At 43.9% G+C, this 12816-nt stretch overlaps 1 protein-coding gene and 1 pseudogene across 4 annotated transcripts in view; both read right to left on the bottom strand.

Annotated features, from left to right (window-relative positions):
* Window positions 1–12816, bottom strand: part of PACSIN2 (protein kinase C and casein kinase substrate in neurons 2) — a 95453-nt gene that overhangs the window by 75194 nt on the left and 7443 nt on the right. For all 4 annotated transcript variants that reach the window (XM_036250650.1, XM_036250651.1, XM_036250652.1 and 1 more), the window contains exon 2: window positions 6572–6681. The gene's annotated coding sequence lies outside the window, so the exon portion shown is untranslated. The remainder of the gene's footprint in view (window positions 1–6571; window positions 6682–12816) is intronic.
* Window positions 2620–11306, bottom strand: LOC118623263 (annotated as a pseudogene).

Raw genomic sequence — 12816 nt, 5'->3', positions numbered from 1 at the left:
GTCAGGGCACATGCTGGGGTTGCAGGCTCGATCTCCGGTAGGGGGAATGCAGAAGGCAGCTGAATGATCTTTTGCTCTAACATGGATGTTTTTCTCTCTCTTTCCCTCCCTCTCTCTCTAAAAATCAATAAAAAGACAAAATTTTTTAAAATTATTAAAAAAGAGCCCACTACAGAAAGTTCCCTCAGACAGAGAGTGGAGATAGACCACTGAGCCCCTAGACCTAGGACACCTGATACACCAGCCACCAGCTACTGAACACCTGAAATGCAGCCAGTGCAACTGAGGAACTGACTTTTCACATTTATCTTCAGATAGAGTGGGGGGGGGGGGCATTGCTGTAAGAGAGACACATCGACTGGTCGCCACCCTCACGACCCCAACCGGGGCCGGGGACAAACTGCAACTGAGGTACATGCCCTTAGCAGGAACCGAACCTGGGACTCTGGTCCGCAGGCCAACGCTCTAACCGCTGAGCCAAACTGGCCAGGGCAGGAATTGACTTTTTAATTCTATTTACTTTTAATTCATTTTCTTGTAAGTAGCCAGATGTGGTTAGTGGCTACCATATTGAACGGCGCAGCTCGAGAGGTTAGAGACTGGAGAAAGAGAAATAGTTGGAGGCCCAGAGGATGAATACTGAAGAGGAAGAACAGACAGAACAGTGACAATGGTGCCAAGGACTGGGGGAGCAGGAGAGGAAGCAGAGATCAAGTTCCTCATTTTGAAGGTAAGGCAGGTAGTAATGCCACATAGAAAGAAAATTCAGATAAAAAGAACTGTGTGGACCTGATAAATTTGAAGTACCCCAAAGTATATAGGTTGGACCTATATACTGTGGTCCAACCATCTCAAACTCCCAAAGATGGCCTTTTTAATTACAGATAGGGTATTTTATCTGTCACCATTAAAAGTCTGTATTTTAAACAGAGCCTTGGACTGGGGGCTCATATCCATCAGCTTGTTCACCTTTAGCACCTGTCTCATCCCCAGTTGCTTTTTTTTTTTTTTTTTGTATCATCCTCACCCAAGGACACCCTTCCATTTTTTGTTCAGGTAGAGTGGGAGGGAGAGAGAGGAACAGAGAGAGAGAGAAACATCGATGTGAAAGGGACACATCGAGTGGTCGCCACCCACACAACCAACCAGGGCCGGAGATAAACCGCAACCGAGGTACGCGCCCTTAGCAGGAACCGAACCTGGGTCTCTCCGGACCGCAGGCCAATGCTCTAACCGCTGAGCCAAACCAGCCAGGGCCCCAGTTGCTTTTCAGAACTGTAGGCTTCGTCATAAAACTGCATGAATTTTCCCAATTCAAACCTGGGACTCTTCAGCATTTTGACTTTTCTAACAAAGACATCATGAAGCAGACTGGCAAGTGTTTCTATGTCTTTTTCAGTGCTGTCTGGAATCGGTTTATTGACCACTTCTTTCAAGTCATTTGTCTGCACCTCTGAGGTCATGATTTCCATCATCTTCTTCCAGATTTGGTGGACCTGTTATGCTGAGCAAAGAGGTCTCCGAATTTGATTGTTGCATTTTTTAGTAAAACCAACAGAGAACAGACAAGCAAATAACCACCGGCAGTCCTAATATCAACATCAGCTTCAGTTGGTCATTTTTGACCATGGAGCACATTTTGTCATGGGTATGAGCCACACCATGGAAATCAGTCAGGCAGTTTTTGCCCTGAACATTCTCAGTAACTGGCTTGAACTTTCTAAATACAGCTTCACTGTTCTGCAGATCAGGTAGGCTCACTTCAAAAAGTTGACCCTTGAGATCACCAGATGTAATCTTGGTTCCTTGAGTTCTGACTCGTATTTTTCCAACATTTCTTATATTGAACATAGAAAGTGTTTTCATGTTGTGTCACATCAATCCTCCCTACACAATGGATCAACCACTTCCTTTTTTATTCCTTTTTTGCTGCCTTTCATAAGGCACTTGTTCTTTTTTTGGGGGGTGGGGGGTTCTCTTTTACTTTGGAAACAAACCAAAAGGGGATTAGGAAATGAAGCACCTGAAGCAATGCTTCCTTGAGCTTTTTGTCAAGACCCCAGAGTCTTCACAGGCATAACTTGGGCTCAACAAGATTTTCCTTCTCAGAGTCCAGAATGGCCAGCAAGGGAAGGGTGGGGACTAGAGGATGGGGAGGAGGAGGATCAGGGGAGGCTGGTGCTGTGAGTAAGGCACTGGTTCCTGCAAACCGCCATGGGGCAGCTCAAGAGCCAAAGGCCCAAATATGCCATATTCTTTCTGACCGCCTTGCCTCTGCAAACACTGTTCCCTCCACCCCTCTCGTGTGACTGACAGACCATCTCCAAAACACACCACCAAACTGTGAGGTCTCCCCAGCCTCCCTCACTCTTCACAGCAGAATAAGGTCCCTATAGCTCTAGAAGATTCATCACTCTGACATCTACCCCACTGAACTGTGAGCTCCTCAGAGGCAAGAACTCAACCTCAACAATTATGGATCCCAGGGTCGAGCACAGTGCCCAATGCAGAATGAGTGGACAAAAATGAACTTTCTATTTATTTATTTTATAAAATAAGTATCCATATGTATAAATAAATGTATACTATATTTAAGAGGCAATCATACTCTTCCCATTCTTATTTCTTCTTTCTCTCATAATATGCAGCAGTAGGTAGAAAGATCTCTCCAAGGTTGCTGCAGAGCCTGTGGGAGTGTGTATTCCGGTAGGCCTGGGGCTCTGTTGATTGGGGCTGGGCCACACGGGAGCAATGCTGGCACCAGGCCGGGTCACCTCTGTACCACTCGTTCGTGGTCTAGTTGGTGGCGACCAGGTATAGAGCAAAGCACAGGAAGCCACCCAGGGGGAAACTCAACACCACAACAAAGCCCAGAATGAAGACAATCCTTGGGAAGATCAGGAAAAGGTACTGAATAAGAAAGGCAGTGTCAATAACCTGGAAGTGTCCAAGGTCATCAACATAAGTCTCCAGGTCTGACAACACAAACAACTGGACCAGAAACACAGTGCACACAATGACCATGGTGGCAGCTGAGTCTGTCAACCTCAAGAGGTAGATGAGGAAGTGCCTGGCATTCCAGGCCCCGATGCAGCTGTTCACCCAAACACAGCAGGGTCAGTACACTGCATACACCGGTGCACACCTGCAGGGCTTGGATTGTGCTGGTTTCCTCAAGTCACAAGTAGAGATGTTCTTTGAGAACATCACTTCATTGAATATATAAACATGAAGAAACAATAATTTGTTTGCTTCTGTTATGGTGCCAGAGTCAGTTATACAACTTAAGAATAAAGAAAACTGGTATAAAATCAGCAGCAGATAGGGAAGAAGAAGGTAATAGAAGAGAACTCCAGCTCTTGACAGTCGCCAAATATTTCCCAAGTATATTCAGTACAAACCACTCCTTTTAAGATGAGGGGCAGGATGGTAAGGTGTGGTTTTGTGTAAGAAAGAGATAATGAGCCCTGGCCAGTTTGGCTCAGCGGTTAGAGCGTTGGCCTGTGATCCGGAGAGACCCGGGTTCGGTTCCCGCTAAGGGCACGTACTTCGGTTGCAGTTTGTCCCCGGCACTGGTTGGTCGTGCGGGTGGCAGCCACTCGATGTGTCCCTTCACATCGATGTTTCTCTCTCTCTCTCCCTTCCTCTCTCTCCCTCCCACTCTATCTGTACAAAAAATGGAAAAATATCCTCGGGTGAGGATAAAAAAAAGAAAGAGATAATGAAGCAATCTTGGTGCCACCAATCAGCACCAAAGTCAGGCAGAACAAGAAGAGAACCAGCCCCATCCTGGGAATTTTCTCTTGTTTAGATGATTTTCAGCAGGCAGCTCTGGCATTCCTCCTCCCAACATTCACAGAGAATTCAAACAACATCTCCTATGCAGTGGCATGCACCTGGCACAGCAGGTGACATCCAAAGCAGCAGGAGACATGGTTCCTCTAGGAGGCAGCGTCTGGTTCCAGAAGCAACCAGCCACATCCCGATGACCCCTGCAGGGCATGCTCCAGAATAGTTATTCATTTACTTATTTGTTTTAGATAGAGTGGAAGGGAGGGAGGGGAAAGAGAGACATCGATGTGAGGGAGACATCCACTGGTTGCCTCCAGCACGACCCCAACCAGGGCCGGGATTGAACCTGCAACCCAGGTGTGTGCCCTTAACCGGAAATCGAACCTGAGACCCTTCAGTCTGCAGGCCCACACTCTAACTGCTGAGTCAAACTGGCCAGGGCCAAAATTCTTTATTTTTAAGAAAAGTCTCTCTCAGAAGGAGAAATGTCAAAGTTCTTTGTGCTTGAAGTAACTCTTTATACACCTATGCCAAATGATACTCAGTTTAGAAATTCAATGGAAAGAATGAATGCATGCATGACACACGAACAACTGATCCAGCCAGCCAGCCAGCATCCAGGTGGACTGCCTGCCTCTCCAGGTAGTGACCTAAAGAAAACAAGCATGAGCTTGCTCAGGTGCCTGCATGTCCTCAGTGAGCACAGCCGGGTGGCGGGATGATGACAGTTTATATAAACCTCACACAGTGATTTTTCATTATGATGACAACTTCTACCACCCCCAATTCAAATTCTTCAACCTTAGCAGTTTACTGGAATAAACTGCTAATGCACCAAAGAATAAATGATACACAAAGATTTCTCCTCCCAACGTGGTCCTGCGGCTTGTGGCATGCCTCACGGCCTCGAGCATAACATTCTCCCTGTACAGTAAAGGTCAGATCAGACTAAGTGAACCCGAGCTTAACACCTCAGACGTAAAAAATTGACAAAGTCAATAGATACTTCGTCATCAGTTCACTGTGCCCTGTGCTATTTTTTTCTTTATGTGTCTTTTCTTTATGGAAAAGACCCTTCAAGAGAGCACTTCATTGTCCACAAATTGTCCTGTGCTTTATTTATTTTGCTAAACTAGCAGTATCAATACATGTTAGAAACTTGAGAATCAGAGAGAATTCCAAACTGGGAAGTACAACGTTGAGTCTGTCAATTACATCAACAACATCATGTCAAGTAAGCATTTTCAAGCAAAATTGTTCTCCCCTGATCTCCCTTAAGGACTCTGCTGCAGAACAAATCCTGATGGGAAGCAAGACTGAATATGAAATTGTCTTCACCTTAACAAAAGGAAAATTTAAATCCTGTACTAATGTGATGGCCACTGACACACTGTTCAAGTTCAGAATATTTCCTGTTTGATTCTCTAAGTTATCCAGAAATAGAACAATATGCTTCATGAGATCACATCAAGATTCATGCCTTATGATTCACTTTATGACAATCTAATGAGAAAAAAATCTAGGCCAGATTCCCAGGGCTGCAGGAAATGTTAAATAGACAACTAGTCTATCACCTGGTATCAAGACAGAACTGTGAGATGCAAATGCCCGGTGACACATGACAGTAGTGCCTTCGAAGGCAATCTCTACAGAAAGGAACCAATGCAACTCACTCACTCTTTCTTTTACTCATCATTCATTCACTCACTCATTCCAGTTAATGGCCCATGTGTTCCATTGTTACCATCCCCCATCCTCACACATACACTCCTCTTTACCGAGCTCTAGGACCTGAAATCTACACGTGGTACTGGAAGGCATTTTTTCCGTGTAGAGGAGGTTCTAAGGGCACCACTAGAAGCTGGTCTAGAGAGAAGGCCTGAGCAGAGATGGAAGTGAGGAAGGCCCGGATGACACCGCCAGCACAAACTCCGATCCAACAGCAACCCCTCCTCAGTCTGCAGCAAAGCCAGCACCACACTTCCCCTCACATCTTTAAATCTCACAGGCGCCCTGGCCCGTGGGGCTCATTTGGTTGGGCACCATCCCATGCACTGAAAGGTTGCCAGTTCAATTCCTGGTTAGGGCACATGTCCGAGTTGTGGGCTTGATCTCCAGTAGGGGAGGTGCAGGAAGCAGCCCACTGATGTTTCTCTCTCACATCAATGTTTCACTCTCTCTCTCCCCCTCTCCTTTCCTCTCTCTCTAAAAATCAATAAAAATATTTTTTAAATAAATAAATAAATTTCACCCTGGCCGGTTTGGCTCAGCGGTTAGAGCGTTGGCCTGCGGTCCAGAGAGACCAGGGTTCGGTTCCCACTAAGGGCGCGTACCTCGGCTGCAGTTTGTCCCCGGCCCTGGTTGGTCGTGCTGGTGGCAGCCATTCGATGTGTCCCTTTCACGTCGATGTTTCTCTCTCTTCCTCTCTCTCCCTCCCACTCTATCTGAACAAAAAAAAAATGGAAAAATGTCCTCGACTGAGGATTAAATAAATAAATAAATTTCACAGGCATTCCAGAATTTACACTAAAGTAGGCAGAAACTGGGGGCAAAGAAGAATATCAAATACTACTTACTAATTGGGACAATTATACATGAATTACATATTTATATATACATATATGTTAAGAAAGCTAATTACACATAAAGTAAAGGAAGCCAGTTAAAATATCCTATACTTCACATGTACTGAAAATATACAAGGATATCATTGGGGAACAAAGGTAACTCAATTATGGAAGCAGTGAGCCTTCTCCCCTCCCTGAAGCCGGCTCCTCACCTTTCTTAGCCGGATGGGTCCTCTGATTCACCAAATTGAAGCGGCAGCTTCTCAGAGGATAGTGACGACAGTGCCCACCAGAACACCAGGGGGGAAGACACGGCTCTGACCTATTGCACAAAAATATTGTTCACATTTCCTCCTTAATTCTCAGGTTTTATAAATTCAAATAGGTATGAAGTTATTGACCACATTTTCAAGTACAATTAAAATACTTAAGAAAATGCCTGTTTTCCTACAGTATATTTGTTTCAGGTCTTCAAGGCATATATAGTCTAAACACTTCAGAAAATACAAATAAGTGTTTTTCCATGAACTCCCCCCTCCCCAGGCATTTTAAGGTGACTGGACAGACAGTGGGAGCCACATCAAGGTCTAAGAACAGTCACCCACTGTTCTCAGCTCGCCTCTATTTGCTTCTACTTCCCAAACTTGACTTTCAGAAAGATTCAAATTAGATTTTTAGGAGAGACTATTTTTAACTGATTCTGGAAAGTTGTGGGTAAATTCCGTTTTTTAATAAATATAAATCATTTCCTCCTTTATTTGCATCATAATGTACTGTTTCATAGTCTATCTTTTCCAAACCCGGGTCAGTCTAGACAGCGTTAGCAAGACTCAGAGTTGTCAATATTCCCTAACAGGGGCCGAAATGCTTCCCAAGTTCAGGGTTTTCCTTTCACATACTGAAGAATCCTCTTTAAAAGAACTGAGTACCTTTGTGACTTTATTAAGTTTGGATTCTCACCTAGCAATTAATCACATAAAGAGGGTCAGTTATAACAATAACAATTAGAACCTAGTTTATTAGGGGAGAAGCAAGAAAAACTCTATTTTGTAATCTTCCTCAGAGGGAAGACATTTCAATGTTCTCTGTGCTCGAGGTAATTCAAGTACACCTATGGCGGAGCTTAAGAAAATTAAGTAAAAGCTGAGTATTTGAAAATGAAAATGAACTCACCAGAAGAAAAAAAAGCCATTCTTAACTAAGTCCTATTAATCTTGAGATAATATGTGGAGAAAGCAGATAAAGTAAAGGCCAATGACCCCAGGCATCAGGAGATCTGGGTTCTAGGCTCTCTCAGCTACAGAGCTATGTGACCTTGGACAAGTCAACAAGGGATTTCGACTCTTGGTCTTAATTCTTTTGTTTAAAAATGAAGAAGAAGGGGCTGAATATATTGACTCCAAGAGCCATCACAACTCTAAATATCATGCCCCCACTTTTTAAATCATGCCACCAAATAAATAGAATTATGTAGCTGGGGAAACAGAACACTGCCAAGATATAAAAAGAAAGGGAGGGAGGGCTAATTTTTACTACTGGCATAAATCTCAGACCTGCAAGACATGCTTTGGTTAGAAGTTACACTACCTCTTTACTATTTTCATAAATGCAGCATTGCAACTTCATCTAGAATTTAGTAAGATCGAATGAAGACGGGATAGAAGGAAACGTTCAGAATTATGAGAGCAAGGACTGAGAGAAAGAAGTATTATATATTGGGGAAAATCTTTGGAAAATAGAAAATGTGCAACTCTAAAAGTATCAGAAATATGCAAATACCAGGTAATGACCTAAGAGGAAAATATGTGTCTGTGTGGCAGACCACTGCACGGCACTTCCTGAAGAACAGAAAGCTCTGCCTCTCTCGTGCTCACAGCAATAGGTAATCCAATACATACATTCACTTGCGATGCATCACTCACACATCAGGGTTAGAGAAAAACCCTCTCACTGCAATGACAGTGCTGCATAGATAAAGGCCAGGGGAAGGGGCTTACAGTTTTTCAATTCCAGAATATGACTTTCAAGATAAGAAACAAATATTTAGATAAGGCTGCTCAGTCACTGAAACAATATAACTTTTGCATGTTACTATCTAATAAAAATAAAAACAAAGTGTCCAGAGACAGCAGTGGGAGGGACGCGGGCACAGGGTCCTGCCAGGAGCAGGAAGAAAGCAGGGCTGAGGAGGAAGGCAAGGGCTTAGGGCAAGCGCAGGCTAATTCTGGCCGGCAGTCTGGAGTAGATGCGCATAAAACAATTAGACAAGGGAAAAGCTACTGTATGTGTTTTCTCTCACAAGTCCCACGTACATGTGTGTAGATTAGATATGGCTTTTAAGAAAAGAAATGGCAGTATGCAATAACCATAATGCCTAACAGTAGAGGGAGAAAAACAGCCTTCCATTAACAGGTACCTCAAGTAACTCATTTAGCTACCCAGTAAGAAAAAATACAGCTAGAAATATGGAAGCTAGTCTAAAACATGCCAAAATTTCTCATTTATTCTACCTATTTTGACATGAAGCACGCACATATATTCTAAAACCAAAGTAAAAATTATAAAGCACAATCCTTCATTTGTTTAGGCCAAAATCTATACCCTGAGAAAATTAAACACTCTGACATTTTCTCAAAGCATTTTGGATAAACATTCCACAGTGTTAGTTAATATTGAACTGCCTAACCATTTCATGAGAAGCTCTAAAACTAGGTAAGCTAAAAACGTAAGATTTCTGTTAAAGCAATCACTCACGGAAAAAACAAAATCAAAGAAAATTTACTTTCAAAAAGGTCTACCTTAAAGGAAATATCCACCTTAAATAGCACACTCACGTTTTTCTGTCAAACGCTGGCTTCCATTGCCTAACTTTGCAGCTCAGCTTCAGTACCTGCCTCCTTGCAACCCTGCTGGTATGTCTGACCTCGGGCTCCCAGCGGAATCCCAGCCCATTTCATCATTTCCTGTTGGCTCCTTGCAGCTGAGATAAGGCCAGTCCCCTACACTGCTGCAGTCGTCCTACAGCACCAGGTTCTCAGACTGCGGCCCAGGGCCTTCTGGGACCATCACATAAGAGCTTTCTTCTCAGAAAGTGACCAAATAGGAATATTGGTATTCCATGGACAATCAGAGAGTCGAGGTCTGAGAACAAAAGTCATATTACACCCCCCTCCCAAATCAATTTGGAATTAGGATTAAAAAAGACATGCTCTGTATCTAAAGAGCCAGGCAGCACAGGAATTAACGTGACAGGAATTTACTTGCATGAGATAATTTAACATTGTCCCTACATGTAAAATTCAACTTCTCTCTGACTTCACACACCAAGGCAAAGCAGCTGGTTAGTGGGCAATGCAGGCTTACTGCTGCAGATAGGCAGTGGACCCATCTCCACGGAGCACGACTGTCTCCTAACCACAGGGACACTCAAATATGCAAGTGTGAGCACCTAGAAGAGCCATTCTCAACCTGTGGGGGTCGAATGACCCTTTCCCAGGAGTCGCCTAAGACATAACAGTAGCAAAATCACAGTTATGAAGTAGCAACGAAAGTAATTTTGTGGTTGGGGGTCACCACAACATGAGGAGCTGTATTAAAGGGTCGCGGCAACAGGAAGGTTGAGAACCACTTCTAGGTCCTAGAAGTAAAAGCCAAACACAAAAACACCTTCCCTCCTCGAGTTTTACATAGAATTGAAAGTGGAGAAAAATAATAATATTATCCTTATTATTATCATTATTTCAGGCAAGAAAGAAGAGGTCTTATTTCTCCTCATTTTCAAATGTATGTGCCCATAAGAATACATACTGTATACTTCCCTCTAACTCAGGTAAAGAGGAGGCACAATCAATCTATGCTGCCTGAAGCCAGGACAAGCCAGAGTGGGAAGGAACAGGGCAGCAAGAGGTCACAGGGGGCACTTCAGAGAAGTATCCTAGTTCTAGAGTATTTGTAAAAATTTGTTAGTACTTATAATATCTGCACTTTTATGGACATATATTATGCAATAATATAAAATATATAAACATGACAGAAAAGAGCAAATATGGAAACTAATCTACACAAACAGACAAGAAACAAATATTCTAAGGGCTCAATTTCCCCAAAGTGCCCTTTCAGAAGATACATGTCCACCACCCATCCCATGGCAAGTTGGGACAGTGGTGGCCGGAACAGGGTCAGACGGTTCCCTCCTTGCAACATGGGCCTAAGGGGAAGTCTGTGGACAAGGGAAAATATGTAACTGACAAAAGAATATATTGCAAGGGGAAAGGAGAAATTATGCTAAGTGGATATACATTATTCACAGTGTTCTTACTACCCAAATTCATTAAAAAATATTAAAAGCAGCCATGTAGTTTGATCTTATAACACAAAACAAAACAGGTAAAAAATCTTTCTAAAATCTGTTTAGAAATTCTTTTTTTTTTTCAACTTTTTTTTTTATCCTCACCCGAGGATATTTTTCCATTTTTTGTACAGATAGAGTGGGAGGGAGAGAGAGGAAGGGAGAGAGAGAGAGAAACATCGACGTGAAGGGACACATCGAGTGGCTGCCACCCGCACGACCAACCAGGGCCGGGGACAAACTGCAACCGAAGTACGTGCCCTTAGCGGGAACCGAACCCGGGTCTCTCCAGACCGCAGGACGACGCTTTAACCACTGAGCCAAACTGGCCAGGGCTGTTTAGAAATTCTTTAATGGAAAACACCAATAAAGCAAAGATATATCAATACAAGGCTTGATTACTTGAAATATGAGAATATAATAACTCACCTTCCTCCCCTCCAAAAAACAACAAAGAAGTCAATCCAACACAGATTTCACTGTATTCGGTAGCCAGCTTAGTTAAGTCATTTACTCCCTAACACAGTGGCGCACAGAGGAATACCAGGCCAGCCATACTCGTCCAGCAGCATCCTCTGGTCTGCAGGGAGGCCAGCCATGTTGTCATCCCAGGGTCCACTGTGGGACAGACGGGATCAGCAGCTAAGGGCCTAATTGCCTTAACGGTCATTTTGTCCAGTGACGAACACTAAGGATGGAAAAGGCTGAGCCACAGACCAAATAATGTTTTCTAGAGATTACTTCAGCCCTGGCCAGTTTGGCTCAGCGGTTAGAGCATCGGCCTGCGGTCCAGAGAGACCCGGGTTCGGTTCCCGCTAAGGGCATGTACCTCGGTTGCAGTTTGTCCCCGGCCCTGGTTGGTCGTGCGGGTGGCAGCCACTCGATGTGTCCCTTTCACATCGATGTTTCTCTCTCTCTCTGTTCCTCTCACTCCCTCCCACTCTACCTGAACAAAAAAATGGAAAAATGTCCTCGGGTGAGGATAAAAAAAAAAAAAGAGAGAGAGACTACTTCAGTGTCCTGACCACAACACATGCACAGTCTTCTAAAACTAATGATCTGGTGGTTATCTTTCAAAGTACTCTAAATTTAAGCAGCACAAAAAATATGATCACAAGAGCCCTTTTCAGGGGGTACTTTCTTCCCCTAAGAGGAAATAAACAGGTGAGTTCTGGCACAGCAAGTTGGTTGTCCACCTTCCTTTCATCAGATTGCGTGGCAGAAAACTCTTCTTTGCCCCGAGTCTCATTTGGGTTTCTTGGTGATGGGAGGGGACAATCACAGCAACCATGCAAGGTAGATAAATTCACTTTGTCTAACATCCTCATTCTCGTTTTTTAAAATCCAACAAACACAGGCTGCTCAATAAACATTTATGCAATGCTGACTTTATTTATGGTTAATCATGAAAATAGCACACGAGCATAAATATTGCTGCCTCCTCCATTTTCCAGGTAAAATAACTGAGGCAGAGAGGTTATCCCAGAGCTAACACATCAAGGAGCCAGGATTTGAACCCAAGCAGTCAGCTTCCAGAGTCTAGCTGCTAACCACTACACCACACTGTCTCTCCTCCTTGGCTTACGTATGTGAAGGATCACAACTAGGTCTTACTAAAATCTTTACTTGAACTATAAAGTAAGAGTGCAGACTGCAGTGGGACTATGAAGTGATGAGACCAGCCTTCCAGAGTGGCTGGGGCACCCTCTCCCTCCACGTAACTGCAGCCATACCTCACCAGTGGCAGAGGCCAGGACTGGCTCAGGCAGCTCTCCCTCCTTAGGGGGTGCTGGGACAGAAAGACTGCTCTAGGGAAACCCATCTGCTAACCTCTAGTATGCGGTACCTAAAGTGGTATTTCCAGTTCCAGCCTGGTTTCTGTCACCAGACTTGGAACTGCTGGGCATTGATTCAACAAGCATTAGTGCCAAGCACAGTGCTTAGGGCCTCAGGGCCCGTACCCTGGATTGCTCACAGTGCATGGGCTGGCAAGTGTGTAAATAAATTAAAACAGCATGAGCTGGTCAATGCCAGAACAAATGGCAGAGAGAACGATGTGAAGGAGCAATGACCCAGCATGGGAAGAAGGATCAGAGAAGGCTTCATAAA

Source organism: Molossus molossus, unplaced genomic scaffold (genome assembly GCF_014108415.1).
Source record: "Molossus molossus isolate mMolMol1 unplaced genomic scaffold, mMolMol1.p scaffold_m16_p_10, whole genome shotgun sequence".
Classification (NCBI taxonomy): Eukaryota; Metazoa; Chordata; class Mammalia; order Chiroptera; family Molossidae; genus Molossus; species Molossus molossus.
Note: the sequence above shows the minus strand (reverse complement) of the source record. Positions and strands in the feature narration are given on the sequence as shown.